This window comes from Equus asinus, chromosome 11 (assembly GCF_041296235.1).
Source record: "Equus asinus isolate D_3611 breed Donkey chromosome 11, EquAss-T2T_v2, whole genome shotgun sequence".
NCBI lineage: Eukaryota > Metazoa > Chordata > Mammalia > Perissodactyla > Equidae > Equus > Equus asinus.
Window position 1 is genome coordinate 28473957 of NC_091800.1, and position 17561 is coordinate 28491517.

The 17561-nt window shown below is 40.1% G+C and overlaps 1 protein-coding gene across 1 annotated transcript in view; it reads left to right on the forward strand.

Moving 5' to 3' along the window:
- The window catches only part of LCP1 (lymphocyte cytosolic protein 1), a 78464-nt gene that overhangs the window by 12626 nt on the left and 48277 nt on the right, over window positions 1-17561 (forward strand). The window contains exons 2-3 of the mRNA XM_014838901.3: window positions 11163-11227; window positions 12887-12992. The gene's annotated coding sequence lies outside the window, so the exon portion shown is untranslated. The remainder of the gene's footprint in view (window positions 1-11162; window positions 11228-12886; window positions 12993-17561) is intronic.

The window sequence follows — 17561 nt, forward strand, 5'->3', positions numbered from 1 at the left end:
CAAAGGCCTTAGATTCATCCTTGACTCTTGACTTTCTCATATGCCGCAAAGAATCTGCCAGCAAATCCTTTCAGCTCTACTGTCAAAATATACACAGGATCTGATGACTCCTTGCCATCTCCACTGCTAAGACCTTGACCCAAGCCACCATTGTCTCTCACCTAGGTTATTGCATCAGCCTCCCAGCTGGTCTCACTGCACCTGGCTTTGGTCTCCTTTGGTTTAATCATGACACAGCAGTCAGAAGGATCCTTCAACACACATGTCAAATCCTGCAACTCCTTTGGTAAGAACACTCTTCCTGCCCTAACTTCCTACATCACTTACTGTGAAAGCCAACATCCTGTGTGATCAGGCCTTTCTGACCTCATCTGTTGCTACTCTACCCTCATTCTTTGCCTTATCACATTGGCCCTGAAAATGGCAGGTGTACCTTTCCCTCAGGACCTCTGCGCTTGTCCCTTCTGCCTGGAATTTTCTTACCCTGGATATCTGCAGGGTTTGCTCACTCACAGTGAGTCCTCCCTCACTGTGAGTGCTCGCTTTCCTCATGTTTCTACTCACATGTTGCTTTCTCAGGAAAGCCTCTCCTGATAACTGCATTTAGAATTTCAATTCCACATCACCCTTCTCCCCCAAAAGGACATCCACATATTACACACACACAGACTTCTATTCTCCTTCCCTGATTTAATTTTCCTCCATAAAACTTATCACTGTCTAGTATATTACATACTTAGTTATTGTGTATACCTTGAACTTTTGCTCATTCCCAAGTGGCATATAAACCCCAAAAGGTCAGGAACTTTTGTCTGATTCATGTACTGTTTTATTCCAGTGCCTCTGGTGGTAGCTGGCACATAGTAGGTGCTCAATAAATATTTGTTGAATGATTGAATGGATGCATGAATCTGCACTGGATCCTCAACACAAACTTTGGTGAGACAGGCTTTGAACTAATGGAATCATCCATACCTTTCAACAACTTTCAGCAGCAATTTGCCATGGTTTGTTAATTACTCAAATCCCTAGCCTTCTTCTGAACTAACATTAGGCATCCAATATTTACCACACCAAATATTTCCCCTAGTTTCCAGCTGATGATGACAATGATGACGATGATTGCATACGTCAATCCCCTTTGAACATTTTGCATGAGGTTACCACCTCTGCAGTATCATTTTTACTGTCGAACCATTCATCCTGTGTGCATCAGCAATAATCATTATTTTCTTACCATTCTTAAGTTTAAGTTGTGTTTTTTTTCATTTCCATTATAACTGATGCCTCTTCCTTTAGGTTCTTTGAACATTCTTGAGTCTTTTGCACTGATTGCACGTGCTAAGGTTAATAATGTTTGCAAACCTGCAACGGCTTCCATGTTTCTTTACAAACACAGCAAACTTGCCATAGACCAGAGGTTGTAAGTTAGATGAATTAGTTACAGATTAACCAACATGACATTTAAATTTTTTTAAATTCATTGCCAATATTTAAAAAACAGATGATTTCACATAAAAATTCAGATTTCTGGTTTCTCTTGAACAATCAAATCTGCATTCCTTCTGCTGCTACCTTTAAACAACACATATATTTCCCAGTGTGTGGCAATCCCTGCCACTTACACTTGGCCCATTTCACTCAGTTTAGTTACCTGCCTGGGCCCTGTAGGTATTCAAGATTGACTCAAACCATACTCAGGGAAATGGCTTAAGCTGAAAATAACCTATGTGCCCACTAATGACACCTACAAGGGTAGGCAGAGTTGGCACACTTATTCTGAACAATTGCTTCTATGTCTGAACACCTATAAAAAGAAATTTTATAAATTCAGTAGCTTCAGTAAATAGACTACAAAGAGCAGTTTTGGAGAATTTATACTTCGTTCATTCTGGTGCTTGTTTCTTTTTTTATTCTTAATTTTAAAAATAGACTTTTTGCTTATCTTTCACTTACTCTTCATTTCTCTTGATTTAAATAGGAAAGAGAAAGGAGATGAAGTGACAAAGGATCCTTCTCCTTCTGATGTCCTCATTCCTTTGACTGGAGTTCATAAAAGACTAGGAGGCCTTTGTAAGGCCAGAACCCTCCCTGTGTAGACAACTGACACAGCCCTCTGGAGTGGGAAGGAAGCACTCAACTTACTCAGGTTAAAATGTGTGACCACTCTGGCATATATTGATCACATTTTCTAATATAATTGGTCTGAGAGAAGACCAATATCTGCAGGTTAACAAGCACTCAGTCTTCATCTATAAAAAGTACGTAGCCAAATGATAATGGGAAAGGCATGTAGAACTAATTAAATGTCACTGAAGTTCAATCCTGATTACTTTGGATTGGAAGCAAAGAGGCAAGATACAAATTGTCATGGGCTGAACTATGAACCCTGCAAGAACAGAGAATGTGTCCATCTTATCCACCACTGTGTTCCCAGTGTCTGGCTGAGGGCCTTGCACAAAGTAGGGTGAATGAGGAAAATAGTGAATGAATTTTGATGTTGTAATCATCAGAAGCAGAAACAAGTTTTCACCTTTGCTGGACACTTCCAGGGTCTCGCTGATAAAAGCAGATCTTACACGTTGGTGTATATGGAAATGGGTTATTAATATTCCTGTTTGCTTGAAGGAACCTTATTTTTAGCCATGATTTCCTTTCCCTCAGTATGATTCTTCTCAAAATGGGAAAAATTAAAAGTGTATGTCTCTTCTCCTTTCTTGATACTTAACCTTTACTGGGCCCTGGAAAACAGGAATAAAATATGGTCCTTTATTATGTAATGTAATCTAAAATAATCTAAAATCTAATGTAATATTATCTAAATATATTCCATTTTAGTATTTGCCAAAAAATTGATCAAAATGGCCTTTCTTCTGTCTCGCCTTCTTCATGTTAGATGTCAGTCCTTGAACTTCTGCTCATTTGCTTCTAAGTGCTTCCTCCTAGAAAGTTGACTATCCAGCAGTTTTAGTTATCTCCATGCTGATGAGGCTCAAATCTGTATCTTCTGCCTTGACCCAGCCCCCCAGCCCCAGTTACACAGCTTGTATTTTGCGTAGGTCAGCTCTCCTGAGCATTCTCAGGGCTGACTCCATCTTATTGAGGTCCAGTGGATTTCATCCTTATCTTCCCTACATGCTGCCTTTCTATCCAGGACATCACTTTTCCCTGAATTTCTTAGCTAATTGACCTCAAAGTTGTCCTTAACTCATCCTTCTTATTTATCCTCTATAAATAGTCAACCTCAGGAACATCTCTTATGTTTGTCTTCTGCTTCCATTGCCCAATGCCACCATCCCAGGCCTGGCTGTTATTACCTCATGCCTTGTCCATAGCCGTGGCTTCCTAACCCTTCTCCTTATTTCCAGTTGCTTCCCAATCTAGTCCGTCTCTCTGTCACCAGACTAATCTAAATTCATCTATTTCATTGTTTTACTCTCTTGCATAAAAATTCTCTTTACCTTTATTTGTTTTGTGTCTTCCTTGGCACTTCATTATACACAATAAATACTTGCTTACTGAACAGTGATTGAAATAAGGAAACTGTGTCTTATGAATTCATTGAAGCTACACTGACTATCCTTTGGCCTAGTATGCAGAGAGTTAGCAGCTGATTCATATCTCTATTTAAAGAATGGAGAACTTGACCAGCAATATTTTCAATTCTAGTTGCAGATAAACAGTAAAGGAAAAAACTTCCATCTGGGCCTCAGTTTTCTTATCTTAAAATAAAGTAAATGCCACTTATATCACCAGTTTGCTGGAAGTATTAAATGTGATGTGTTAAGGCATCCAGCACAGGGCACCGGTAGATGCAAAGTAAATTGCAGTTGAATCTCAATAAAAAGAGATTGATTGAAGAGGCTGGCCCAGTAGTATAGCGGTTAAGTTCAGGCACTCCACTTCTATAGCCCAGGGTTCACCGGTTTGTATCCTGGGGGCAACCTGCACACCACTTGTCAAGCCATGCTGTGGCAGGCATCCCACGTATAAAATAGAAGATGCGTACAGATGTTAGCTCAGGGCTAATCTTCCTCAAATAAAAAAAAAAAAAAGAGATTGAATGAATGAATTTGAATTAACATAATGAAGTATGCAGGTATTTTATATAAATCAATTTATAAATTCAGATTCAACTAAAATTTGGCAATAACTAGGACTACTGTATTAGGTATGTTAGCTTATATTATCTCACTTATTCTTTAAAGTAACCTGTAATACAAGTGATATTTTCTCCAATTTACATATAATTTCAGCTGAGGAAAGGGAAAATGCACAAGATCCATTAGCATACGCTGGAATGAAAGATTTGTCTGTAAGATTTCTAATTTCAGATCTTTTTCTTTTCCTGTGCACCATGCTCCTCACATATTTTTTATTAGTTTTTTCATTTTTATTTTTTGTTACGTTTTCATTGTTAAGAGGCTCATGATTTTCCATTTCAGTACTTGATTCATACTTTTTCTTTTATTGTTTTCTATATACTTATTTTAAAATCTTTGTTCTTGTATTTGTGTTCTTGGTGGTTGAGAGTGTCTCAGACATTGTCTCAGCAGCAGCAGCAATCTGTTTGCAAAAGTTGAGGAAATATTGTATTTCCAGCATGGGAAGTTGAAGGTAAGTGGCATACGTTCATTTCAGCCTGCATCTGTTTTAATGACTGTTAGTGCAAATGGGTTATAAAATGTCAGTGAATATCTAGGGAGTTGTTATAAACTAAACGTATGCAGATTCTCTACTTTTGAAATGGTCATAGCCTGCATAGTGTGCGGAATTCAACTTTTTAATACTTAGAAATATTGCAGAGATAACATTTTTATGTACTTGACATTTTATGAAAATAAAATTTGCAGCTATGAGCAACCCTCTTCCTTTTATGACTACCTGGCAATAATAGGTATAATTAGCTTTCGTTGCACTGTTATCAGAAAGGGGTAGTAAAATTAGCATTAAACAGAAGTAAAGTCAGTCTTTATATAGCAGCTGCATTTATAGATTCTCTGGAAGACCTCTCATGGTTAGAGAGTGAATTTTAGATGTATATTTAAAATATCTAATTATTTTTGCTTTGTGGTTTAAATTTTAAATGTCATATTGTTTATAGAATCAATTTGCCTTCTCAACTAATCAAATATTTATTGAGTTTGTACTATGAGCAATGAGTTGTGTTGGGTGCTAAAAGAGGTTGCAGTTCCTGTACTCCAGAAGCTTACATTTCAGTTGGGAGATACACATAACATCCCCACGCCGTCTGTATATGCTGGTCTCTCTGTCTGAAATGCCCTTCATTACCCTTTTTCCCCTCCTTTGCCTGGCCAGCTTCTATACACTTTTGGAGGCTCAGCTACACATCTTCTAAGATGCCTTCCTGCCTGCAGCCCCACTGCCATGTCACTGGTACCCCGGGCATCTCTCTATCTCAGCATTTGTCAGAGGATATTATAATTGCTAGTATGTGTGGTAACCTCCCAGATTGTGAACTCCTTGAGTGTATGAGCCTGAGTCTTTTGGTTTTGTTTTCTCAGGCCCTGGCACATAGTTTGTTCCTAATAAGAGCTTGATGAATGAATAAAGATGGTACAAACACACACAGATGTATAGTCATAGAGGTTAATTGACAAAGAAAGGTAACATGCAATAAATGTCAAGAATGGCTTATAAACAAGTGCTATAGTCTTTAGGAGGAGAAAAAAGAATAGATTTGTGGTCAAGGAAAGATTCTTGATGATGGCCTGCTTTGCGGGTACGTAACCCATGCCACACAGGGCCCTGTGCTCAGAAGGGCTCCACACTTGGTTTAATGCTCTCCTGTCAGCATCTAAAAATTCATAATAATTTTTTAAACGGAGTCCCACATTTTCATTTTGCACGGAGGCCTACAAATTATGAAGCTGGTCTTGTTCTTGGTTCTAGGAGAAAGATTCAGATTTATGGAAATGGGAGGTGAGGAGAGCAGGCAGGAAGAGAGAGCACAGGCATCTGATAGGCATAGTGAGAAATTATGTCAGGGGGTTAACGACCAGCTCAGGAGCACCAGAGGGCTTTTGTTGTTAGTATGAGGCTTGAAAGATGGATCGAGGTAGTGCGGGCATTATCATGGAAGTGATGAGTAATCTCAGATAATTAATGGGCAGGAGAGTGGTGGGAGGAAGGCATCGCTTTATGAAGAGTAGTATGCTGGTGATATGCAGGATGGATTAAGGAGCAATGAGGCAGGAAAATAGTGAATCAGGAAGCTGATCCAAAGCCCAGGAGTATGATAATAAAGGCTTAAACAAGGTAGAAGAGGCGCAGAAAGCACAAAACTGGGAAAGACTACGAGGGAAAAATAGGTGCAACTTTGACCACATGTGGGAACTGAGAAAAAAGTAGGAGTCAAGGAGTACTCTGGACTATCCTGGGCCAATGATGCCCTCCTGGCTGAACTAAGGAAGTAAGGGAGGGGTAGAGAGTAGCTCATTTGTCAGAGGAATGATGACTTCAGTTTTAAATATTTGAGATGACGGTGGGATTTAAGAATAGAGTTGTTCATTTGGCAATTAAATATAAATAATTGTCCTTGGAGAAGAGAGTTTGAAAAAGGAAAGGATAGCTAACAGTGTCAAATGTTGCATAAAGGCCAGAACACTAAGACTGAGTAAAGTCCTTTAGAACACAGTTTTTGAAGAATGATGAGAAGAGTGGCCCGATGGAGACGATGTGGGAATTGAGGAACTGAGGCAGCACTGCCTAAATTCATCATCCTCTTCTGCAAACCTGCTCCTCCAGCGTTCCCTGTCTCATTGAATGGTACCACTCTTCACCACCCAGTTTCCCATCCAGAAATGAGCTCATCTTGGATTCCTTCTTCTTTTCCAGTCTCTTTCTTCTCTGTATTCAATCAGTCCTTTCTTACCCTATCTGCCTGCCAAGTGTCCCTTGAATCCACCCACCTCTCTTTGTCCCACTACTGCTTATCATTACCTCATATCAGTGCCGAAGGCAGTGGCCTCTGGAATGGTCTGATCTTTATCTTCCCCACCCCCTCTCCAACCTGTGCTGTCTCACCCTTCTCATTGGAGGTAGGAGATTTTTCTAAAATACAGGTCTGATTATGTCACTTTCTGTTTAAGACCCTGTTATGAATTGTGTCTCCCCCCCCAACCCAAAGATATTGAAATACTAACCCCCAGTGCCTATGAATGTGACCTTATTTAGAAATAGGGTATTTGCAGATGGTCACATTAAGATGAGGTCATTAGGGTGCGCCCTAGTCTCATATGACTTCCTCCTTATAAAAAGGGGAAATCTGGACACAGCAGAGATCTGGGTGATTTCTCTGCAAGCCAGGGATACCAAAGATTGCCAGCAAACTACCAGAAGCTATGCGAGATTCTTGCAACAGGTTCTCCCTCACAGCCCTCAGAAGGAATCAACTCTGCTGACATCTTGGTTTTGGGCTTCTAGACTCCAGAACCATGAGACAATAAATATCTGGGGTTTTTTTGCTTTTTCTCCTCAAATCCCCCCAGTACATAGTTGTATATTTTAGTTGTGGGTCCTTCTAGTTGTGGTATGTGGGACGCCACCTTGACATGGCCTGATGAGCAGTGCCATGTCCATGCCCAGGGTCTGAACCAGCGAAACCCTGGGCCGCCGAAGCAGAGCGCATGAACTTAACCACTTGGCCACGGGGCCAGCCCCCAATATCTGTTATTTTTAAACCACCGCATTTGTGGTGCTTTGTTACAGCAGCCCTAGGAGATCAATACAGACCCTAAATAGCTCCCCACTGCATGTAGGGTAAAGCCCAAACTCCTTAACACAGCTCAAAAGACCCACCATGATCTGGTCACATAGCACAACCATAGGACCTACAACTAGAATATACAACTGCATACTGGAGGGCTTTGGGGAGAGGAAGAAGAAGGGGAAAAAAAAAAAGAAGATTGGCAACAGATGTTAGCTCTGGTACCAATCTTTAAAAAGAAAAAAAAAGATACAAAAAGGACATATAAACATTGTGTTCTACCTAAAACAGCTATTAATATTTATATTGTCAAAACTAAATGTTGATTTAACTAAAAAGGTGTCCTAACCTGTTTTAGAGGATGGTGGGAGGGCTCGGGTGTACACACTAGGGGAGGGAGAGGGTCGGATCTTCATCTCCCAAGTAAGGAGTAAAAAAAAAAACCTGAACCTGAACAGTATAGACATAGTATAAGCATAGCACCTAGAAACGTGAAGTAGCAGAAGAAATAGCTAAAACTATTGGAAATAATGGTTTCTGGGCAGTGGGACTCAGGGGTGGAGCAGGAGCATGTCAGGAGACTGGCGTTTCATTACAAAGCCCTGAGGTGATATTTGACTTCTATATACATGTATTACTTTGATATTAAAAATTAAAGAAAACATATGTCCACACAAAAACATGTACACAAATGTTCATAGCAACATTATTCATAATATCGAAAAACTGGAAACACTTCAAATTTCTATCAACTAGTGAATGGATAAATACAATGTGATATGTCATACGATGGGATATTATTCTTCTATAGAAAGGAAGAAAGCCCTGATAGATGCTACAACCTGGATGAGTCTTGAAAACTTCTGCTCAGTAAAAGAAACCAGTCACATGAGAACACACACTGTGTGATTCCATCTCTATGAAATGTCCAGAACAGGCAAATCTGCAGAGACAAAATAGATGAGTGGCTGGGTGCTTGGGAGGTGGAGATAACTGGGAAATAACTGCTAGTGGGTACAGGGTTTCTTTTGGGGGTGATGGAAATATTCTGGTATTATATAGTGTAATGGTTGCCCAACTCTGTCAACATACCAAAAACCAGTGAATTTCACTTTTAAAAGGTGAATTTTATGGCATGAGAATCAAACCATTGTTTGAAAATTGAAAGAAAAAAACAAAAATAATACCTAATTCCTAAGGTGGTTGTGAGAAATAAATGAAATAATGTACGTGAAAGGTCTGCTCCAGAGCCTGGTATAAATGTCAAAAGTCTCGTTAATTCTTATATAACATTAACTATGTGCCAGGCACTCCTCTGAGTTCTCTCCGTAGATGAGTTCACTGAACCCTCACAGCAACTCTATAAAAGAGATGCTGTTTTCATCCCCATTTCCTAGATGAGAAAGCTGAGGCCAGTGACCTTAAATAATTTGCCCAACGTCACACAACTAGTGCAGCAGTAGAGCTGGGTGTGACCTTAGACGACTGGCTCAGCATCTTTACTCCTCACCACTCTACTCTGCTTTCTGTGCGTGCCTCCCAGACCCCAAGTTTGGGTTAGTGCTGTGTGTTCCCACCGGCACTCTGCTTCTCACCTGTCATGGTTCCCAGTACCACCTGCCTCTTCACTTGTCTGTGTCCTTGACTACTGTGAACATTCTACAAAGTCAGGGCCTGTGCCCATCTTTATTACTCTCATTCGCTGCCCATCAAATGTCAGGGGAGTAAGCAGTAGACTGAAGCAGAGGTGTTTCTCCCTTTGTCCAAACCCCACAGTGCGTAAAGGGGAGGTGGGGAGAGTGTAAGAGATTAAAGATTCTAGAAAAACATGAGATAATTGATGGAGCAAGGTATCTAAAGAAGTAGAAATGTAAGGTTGATTATAATGAGGAACTACTGACCTTGAGAAGATGGAAGAACACCTCCTTTAAGATTGAAAGAGAAGAGGACAAGATGGATCTTGTGAGAGTAGAGGAGGCTACGTAAGGAAGCTCATACCAGATGACGGGGATCATCTCAGTAAGTAAGGGGCAGGAATCTTGGGCCAGGAAAGGAGGCAAGGAGGCAGGAGAGTGGAGTGGGAGACTGAGGCAAGAGGAAAGAGTTGGAAATAAATGTCTAACTTTTGGAGTCTGTGATCTCTTTAATATTACAATGAATAATATGATGGACACAGAAAAAAGCACATGCATTATGCATACAATTTTAGGGGTGCGTGGACCCCCATCTTGAGGATGCCTGCTGTCAGGAATTAATGAAATTGAATGAAAGTATTTCTGAGAAGTAATTTGAAGGCAAGCAGCTTGAGTTTGTAGCATTCCAAGTCTGTATTTCTGTGACTTTTTTTCAGCAACATTCAGTGGCCAGAGAGTAGCAGCTGATGCGGTATTAGGGATTGAGGCTGTGGGCTTCAGAGCAGCCCAGGGCGGGATGAAGTGGAGGAGGGCAGTAGGGGTAGAGGGAAGGCAAAGGACAGGCCAGTGGAGAAGTGGCCGAGGTGGCAGTAGAGGCATATGGAGGTTGGACAGTAGAGGGTGGGAGAGATCCACTCTAAGTGCAGGCCATCAGGGTGCATTGTCTGTAGAGAACGTAAAAATAGTAATAAAACCGAAAGTCAGTCCTCTGTTTCATATCATGATGCACAAGTAATTCTAAACCCTGACAGTGATAAAACACTCCCCTCTGAAAAAGCCTTGGTCTAAGACCTAAACAGTTGCCTGCCCCGTGGTTGATTTATGGCATTGAGAGGCAGATAAGGAGATTAAGATCGAGGCAGTAGTCCAGGATGTGGGTGAAGTGGTGGTGGGTGGCTGACGTGGAGCCAAAGTTGAGTGGGTGCCAGAGTAGAAGATGACGCCTTCAACTGGGTGATTGTAAGCAGCACAATGTGATGGCTTTCATGTTCTGGAATATAGGCGTTGTCTGGAATCCTAAATCCTTCTTTTGATTGCTAGCCATGTTTTACTGTCTTCAAATATCAGTTCTGGGCCAGCCCAGTGGCCTAGTGATTAATTTTGCGTGCTCTGCTTCTGCCACCCGGAGTTTACCAGTTCAGATCCTGTGCACAGACCTACACACTGCTCATGAAGCCATGCTGTGGTGGTGTCCCACGTGCAAAGTAGAGGAAGATTGCTACAGATGTTAGCTCAGGGCCAATCTTCCTCATCAAAAAAGAAAAAAAGAGTCAGCTCTGCTCACATCTGTTTCTGCCTCAATGTTCCACTGCTTTTTCACCCCTTTCAGAATAGATGTATTTATTTACTTCCATGTCTTTCTCCCCTACTAGACTGGGTACTCCTTGAAAGCAGTGATTGTGTCTTGTTCATTTCTGAATCCCCAGTGCCTACAGACAGGCATCAAACACATGTTGAACCCATGCTCACGTCAAGCACTTGTTGAGCCAATGCTTACATATATCTTCTCTTCTTTATAGATTCCTCGGTTCTCCAAGGATCAGGCACCGGTAGATACAGAATGCTGCTGCTTTCCTTCTCCCGGGTAAATGAAAGGAATCTCTGTTCCCCTTTATGAAGTGTTGCCGCTGGACCTTCCTTCCATCCTGAACCCCCAGGGATGCAGAACCAGATTAGGGAGATCCACAGACATCTCCCATTTTTTCATCCTGAAGCCCACTGAGGCATTATCTGTGGAGTCCTGCTGCCGGGCCCTAAGTGGTGATTGTTCCCACCAGAGTGGAAACCACCAGCCTTTGGCTACCTTGTAGTGTGATCACTATGGTCACAGTGATGCATGGATGTTTCTCTGGTGTCCTGAAGGAATTCAGGTGCTTCTTGAAACCCTCTGCCATCTATTACTTGGGAGTAATTTCACAATGAAGGAAACAGCGTCCAGTTCACCCCCTCAGTCTTCCCTGGGGAGTCACAAGACAGCTGATAGTTCCCTGTGAGATGAGCCACTTGTAGAATGGGCTGAATCTCCACCATTTCTTCCCATTCTTCAGCCCACCCTCTTCCCCAAGATGGCCCGTGTGAGGTCCTGCCCAAGAAGTTGCCACACCCTGGGCTAATGGAATAGATAAACCAGAACAGCTTGGTTTAATAATTCAGGTCGGAAGCGGGAACTTTCTAGAGGACAAATCAAAGAAGCAAAAGTGTAAGGGCATCCTCCCAACCAGAATACCCGCTGGGGACGTCCCAGGCCCCCAGCAAATACAGAAGCATCTTCAACTCACTGTCAGACGTGTATGTCCTTCTTCCTCAATAGCAGGCTGACCGCTGGAGGCGCACAGAGTCTCTGGGCAACGTGGAGACTATGCTTAATGTTCATTCAACATTACTCAGGGCGCTACGCAACCTGCACAGCCCCCATTAGGCTGCAAACACTTGAACGCTTCCATTTGAAGATGGGAATTTGCCCTCAAGACAAGCATCCAGAGTTTGGGCAGAGAATACTAGAGTTTTTTATTCTCTTGCTAATTTTATAAAATGTGCATTCAAAAATTAAATCTAGTCTCTGTGAAGGCACTTAGATACCCATTAACGATAGCAGCTGCCTGTGGGATCCACGGGTGCTCTTTATAGGAGACGTCTAAATAATTGAAATCTTTAATTGGGTTAAAGAGATCCCGAGCACGTAGGTGTTCTATAAATAAAAGAATGAGTAAATAATATAGTTGACCTGTCTTTTCGGGCCCTTCCCCTTAAAGAGATCATTTTGTGTTGTTTGTACCAATGAGATCATTGTTCAGGGACTCTTAAGAGAGGTTTGGTTTCGGCTGGGGGTGCTTTCCTAAGAAAACCCCTTTTAGTTCATTTCAGGTGTATGTCACCTTGTCCCTGGGCTCTTTCACTAAAAATGAATAATTTGTTTATCTTTGCTGTAAGTGGCTAGGCACCTGGGTTTTACGTTTGCAACTAGGGTCAGAGAAGGAGGTCAAGGCGGTAGGCTGACGTTGCCCTGTTATCTGAAATCAGACAGGTTTAAGTAGCCCAGAGCCAGAGTACCTCGATGAGACAGAAAGGGGAGAGAGAAAAATGCTCATAAAGAGGAAGTGATAAGGCTTCTGAATTTCAGTGTGACCTGTTCTGTTGGGTGATTTTTGTGGGGGAGGGGATATGAAAGAAAAAAAAAGTTAAGTAAAATGTCCTTATAAAGACAAAATCTATTTCTTTACTGGCTGATGATTTGTCATTCTAGTCACTTCCTGCCTTGTGACACCCGGGTTGACAAAGTTGTTCTGCAGAACAGAAAGAAGGAGTTTCCGCTCACTCGCCAGTACCACTGAGCACAGTTTTTGTACCAGGTAAATTTTTCTTTAAGTCTTTTTGCTTTTTCTAAGTGCTTAGGACGTTTTGCTTGTTGGCCGGCTCTGTTTCTGTGGGTTGTGGGTTTTGCCTTAAGGGTACTAGAGATCTGAGCACCTGTCACATGAGCCCTGTGTGAGCCCTGCCACCATAGAACTTCCCAGCAAAGCCACCTCATGTGGCCCTGCAGAGTGGGCCCCCTCAGCTCTCTAGGATGATTTCTTCCCCAGTTATCACAGTTATCACCCCTTCCCCAAAAAAATTATCATTTTTTTTCCTTTCTAAACCAAACCATGTTCTGATTTATTTTATTGGTCTTTTAGGGGAGGCTATTTACTGTGATTTTATCTGCTTTAAAATGTTTTCAGGAAAGTGCATATTGATCATTTAGATTGAGTTGCTCATTGGCCTAATGGAGGTAGTTTAATTTTAGCTCCTGTGGTTCTGTTTTTCTAAAAGACTTCTTGCCAGTACTTCAGTGGATATATTAACATCTTGAGTCATATGTTACTGAGTGTGATACTGGTTATCTGAGTGATTTTGGCGCCAACGGTTTTTAATGGGTGTGCTTAATAACCACATGGAAGTAGAGGCCGCCTCTTCTCCGTTTATTCTCTAAAAATAAAAGTAATTTGTGTTGCTTAATTGTACTGTTCTCATAGATTTGTCGGAACTATTCGTTATGCTTATGACCCTACAAATGACCATTAAATTCTAGATGAAAGGCTTCTGTCTACAATAGAAATTCTTATAAAGTTGATATGGGATGTTTATTCCAGGAACTTTGTTGAAACATAGACTTTGGATCTTGGAGCATCAGCCTTTATTTAATTATCATTATCCAACAATATTAAGAACCATTGACAGATGATAAATGTAAAAGCCATTTTGACTGGAAATGGATTCATTCATCAGCATACTTATGAAAACCCAATTTTTCTTAATCAAATACAGCAACTTGTTTTCTAAAATTACTTCCTTAGGACCACTTTTTTAAAAAGTTTCATTAAACAAAGGTAGTTTATTCACACATCTTAATTTTGAATTTACATACATTTATCATCATTGGCTTCTATTAAATAAAATTGTTTGAAGAATACGTTCACAGGCCAATTTGAATGGAGTTAACCGTATATGTACATATGTGAATTTCTGGAATTTGCAAAATGTGACCATCAGCATTGTCTCATACATCTCACCTGAATAGTTTTAAACTGGCAAAAATGTGAAATTGCAGGGGGAGGACTTGCATCCCAGAAAAGAACAAATTAAAAATATTCTGTGTCTTATTTTTAGTAAAAATATTAATGAGTATAAAATAAATTAGGATGCAAAGGAAGATCAGTATTTTCCTTGCATTGGGAGGGAATAAAACAGAATATGAAAAAGTTAATTCAAAATAGAAAAAGTCTCTTGATTTAAATCGAGTTTAGATTGTTAAAGCGTCAACCTGGTGTGTTAGAAAATATCCATTCCTCTTCGTTCTGGCTCACTCCCAGTATCATCAGGGAAGAATCTTCTGGGTCTTGCTCTTTGAACAAGCATGCTGTATGGGGTGGAGTTGTGCTTAGGGAGACATTTCATTAGTATCTCAGGATGCTTTTCTTTGTCGTATTTTAAGTTTTGTCTCCTTCATAAATTATGCCTGGAAACAATCAGTAATTTGGGAAACAATTTCAGTGTTTTAACATCATTTATAGTTTTTTTTCTTAACCCTTCAGGATAGGAGAGGCCAACAAGTAAAGTCGTATTCAAATGTGTCCATTTAAATTAGAGAGAACATGACAAGTATCCCACAGATTTTGGCATGTCATGTTTTCATTTTCATTTGTCTCCAGGAATTTTTTGATTTCTTCTTTGATTTCTTCATTGTTCAGTAGCATTTTGATCACATATTAGGCCACAAAACAAGTCTCAATAAATTTAAGATCGAAATAATACCATGCATCTTTTCTGACCACAAAGGTATGAAACTGGAAATTAACTACAGAAAGAAAACCAGAAAAGCCACAAAAATGTGGAGACATAAGTAATAATAACACTTAATATTTATAAGTACTTACTGTGTGTAGCCACTCTCCATGCATTACCTCATTTAATCCTCTCAGCTATCTTTAGAGTTGAAGAATGGGCTTAGATCATTGAAGGAACTGGTCCAGAGTCACTGGGCAGTTGGAGGGGGTGAGAGGTGGTAGGTAGCGAGGATTTCAGGCTCCATACTGCCTTTCTATAATTTTCTATCTCTTCCAGATTCTCTCTTCCACACCAGCATGCTCTTCCCAGATGTAGATCATTACAGGCTTTTATTTCTGAAGCTGACTGAAGAGATATTCGCACCCACAATTTTAAAAGAGAGAGAAAACAAAAAAGAGAGGGAAAAAGAGAAGGAAAAAATTGCAATAAACTCAGAAACATTTATATTTTTATAAATAAGAGATATCATTGCAGGTTTCATATAATAATAGGATGAAGAAGTATTTTCTTTTACTTAATGCATAATTTTACTAAAGAATTGTATGTCTTCACAGACTTGCCTCAGCCACTTCCCCAACCTTCTTTCTTGTCACTTCCTTCTGCTCTAGCTGTCCCACATCTTCTCACCGCCCCCCTCACTTACCCACGTTCTCACTTACCCACACAAGACCACAAGCCACCAGAAAGTTCCAAGCTATTTCACTTCTTTTGGCTCCAACTGTTTCTCCAGTTGCTTTCTTTATTTGTAAAACGTGTGGTCATCTTTCAAGGCTCATTTCAAGAAACATATCCTTCCCTACTGGACCTGCCCCCGCCTTCTTGCTCCTACTGTTTCTTCTGTGTGTGTTTGCTTAATGCTCTGATCTTAGAGTAATTATAGCAGGAATCATATTGTTTTAGTTTCAAGGCCTTATTTGCTGACAGCCTGAGCCCCTTCTCTACCTTTCCTAGCACGTGGTGGGTACTAATGATATTTATCAAATTGAAAATTTGTCACAAGTATTTTTTCTCAGTTCCTTAGAAACACATGAAAGTCTTTTCTTTGATTTCATTTAACTTAGTATTTACTGAGTTCCCCCCAATGACTGCTATGAAAGAAGATACAACAAAAATGTAATATTTTGCCTTCAACCATGCTTCCTCTTTGCCAAAGCACTATTCTTCATTTTAGCCTCAAAGCACTAAATGGACATTGACTTCAAGGAATTTAAGAAATTGCCCAAGAATCATAGCAAATAGGCAAAATTATAGTCTCATTATTTTAGTCTAACTACATTAACTGAGCTGAAATTTAGCTACCCTTGTCAAAACTACGTACCTGATAATACTGGGCTTCTTTGATGACAAAGAACACAGGAAGAAATATCATTAACTTTAAAGTAGTCACTTTGGATTATTCTCAGAAAACTCTCAAGTCAATTTCCCCTTGTTACCTAAAGAGCTAAGGCCCCTCTGTATATGGAGAAGAGATGGCAAACGAATTTCAAAATCATGTTAGGTAAAATAAAATTAAGAAATTTACTCTTAAGACTACATTTATGAAGAGCCAGAAATTTATAAAGTAGGATTATAAAGGCATTGGACTTTATCACTAATAGCAGGTTTTATAGCAAAGTGACATTATTTAGATTAATCTAATTGTCTTCCTAGGGTTTTTTTGTCTGCTAGTTTCCCAACTCGCAAGTATCATCAACTGAAGTGATGCTATTCCATCTGCATATTGAACCCCGCAGAAATAAAAATTAACATTAGAGCCCACCAAAATATAAAACTAATCAACGTCAGCAGGTTCCAAGAGTTTTAAATTTCCCTATTTTGCCAGATGGCAATGCACTTCTTAAGTCAAGAGTGTTCCATGTTTCACATTCTTTTCTTTTTGAAGTTCTCAGAAGTTACTACCCGATTGGACGTTCATCTTCTGGTGGCTTCTCCCTGCAGCTGCTGTAATCACTGGACTCTCCAGATGGCGTCTCCCTGTTGTTTTTCTCAGTTCCCTCCTGATTCAACTTCCTTAAACTATTGACTGTTCCCGTTGTTTTGGTTTGTCAATTTCAGTCATTACATCAATCTTCCCAGTAATTTCATAATTGCTCCATCTCGTAAGATACTGCAGACAACTTGGGGGGAGGGGGAAAGATTTTCAATTAATCATCCTATTAATAACAGCTAATGCTTATATACTACTCACTTTGGATTGAGTATGTTTTCTGAGTGTTTTAATCATATCAATGCGTTTAGTCGTCACAACAATCCTATGAGGTAGTTACTGGTGTTATCTTTATATCTGAAAGCAAGTTAATTCATTCAAATATTTTATTACTTGAATTTTCTACAATTGAATCGATTTTGCATTAACTGCTGAATTCCAGAGGAAACCTCCTGGAATAAACAGGCAGCGGACTCTGGTGCTTATTTGTACCTAAGCCCTTGAATTGAACTCAAATAATCATAATTTATCCCAAATAAATGCATCAGAATTACAGTTGCTTTTATTAAACAGACTATTCTTTATCATCATCATCGTCAGTATTTGCTCAGCCTCTCTGTGCACTTGACTGAGTATTTGCTTTTTACTAATTAATTGGCCTCTGCCT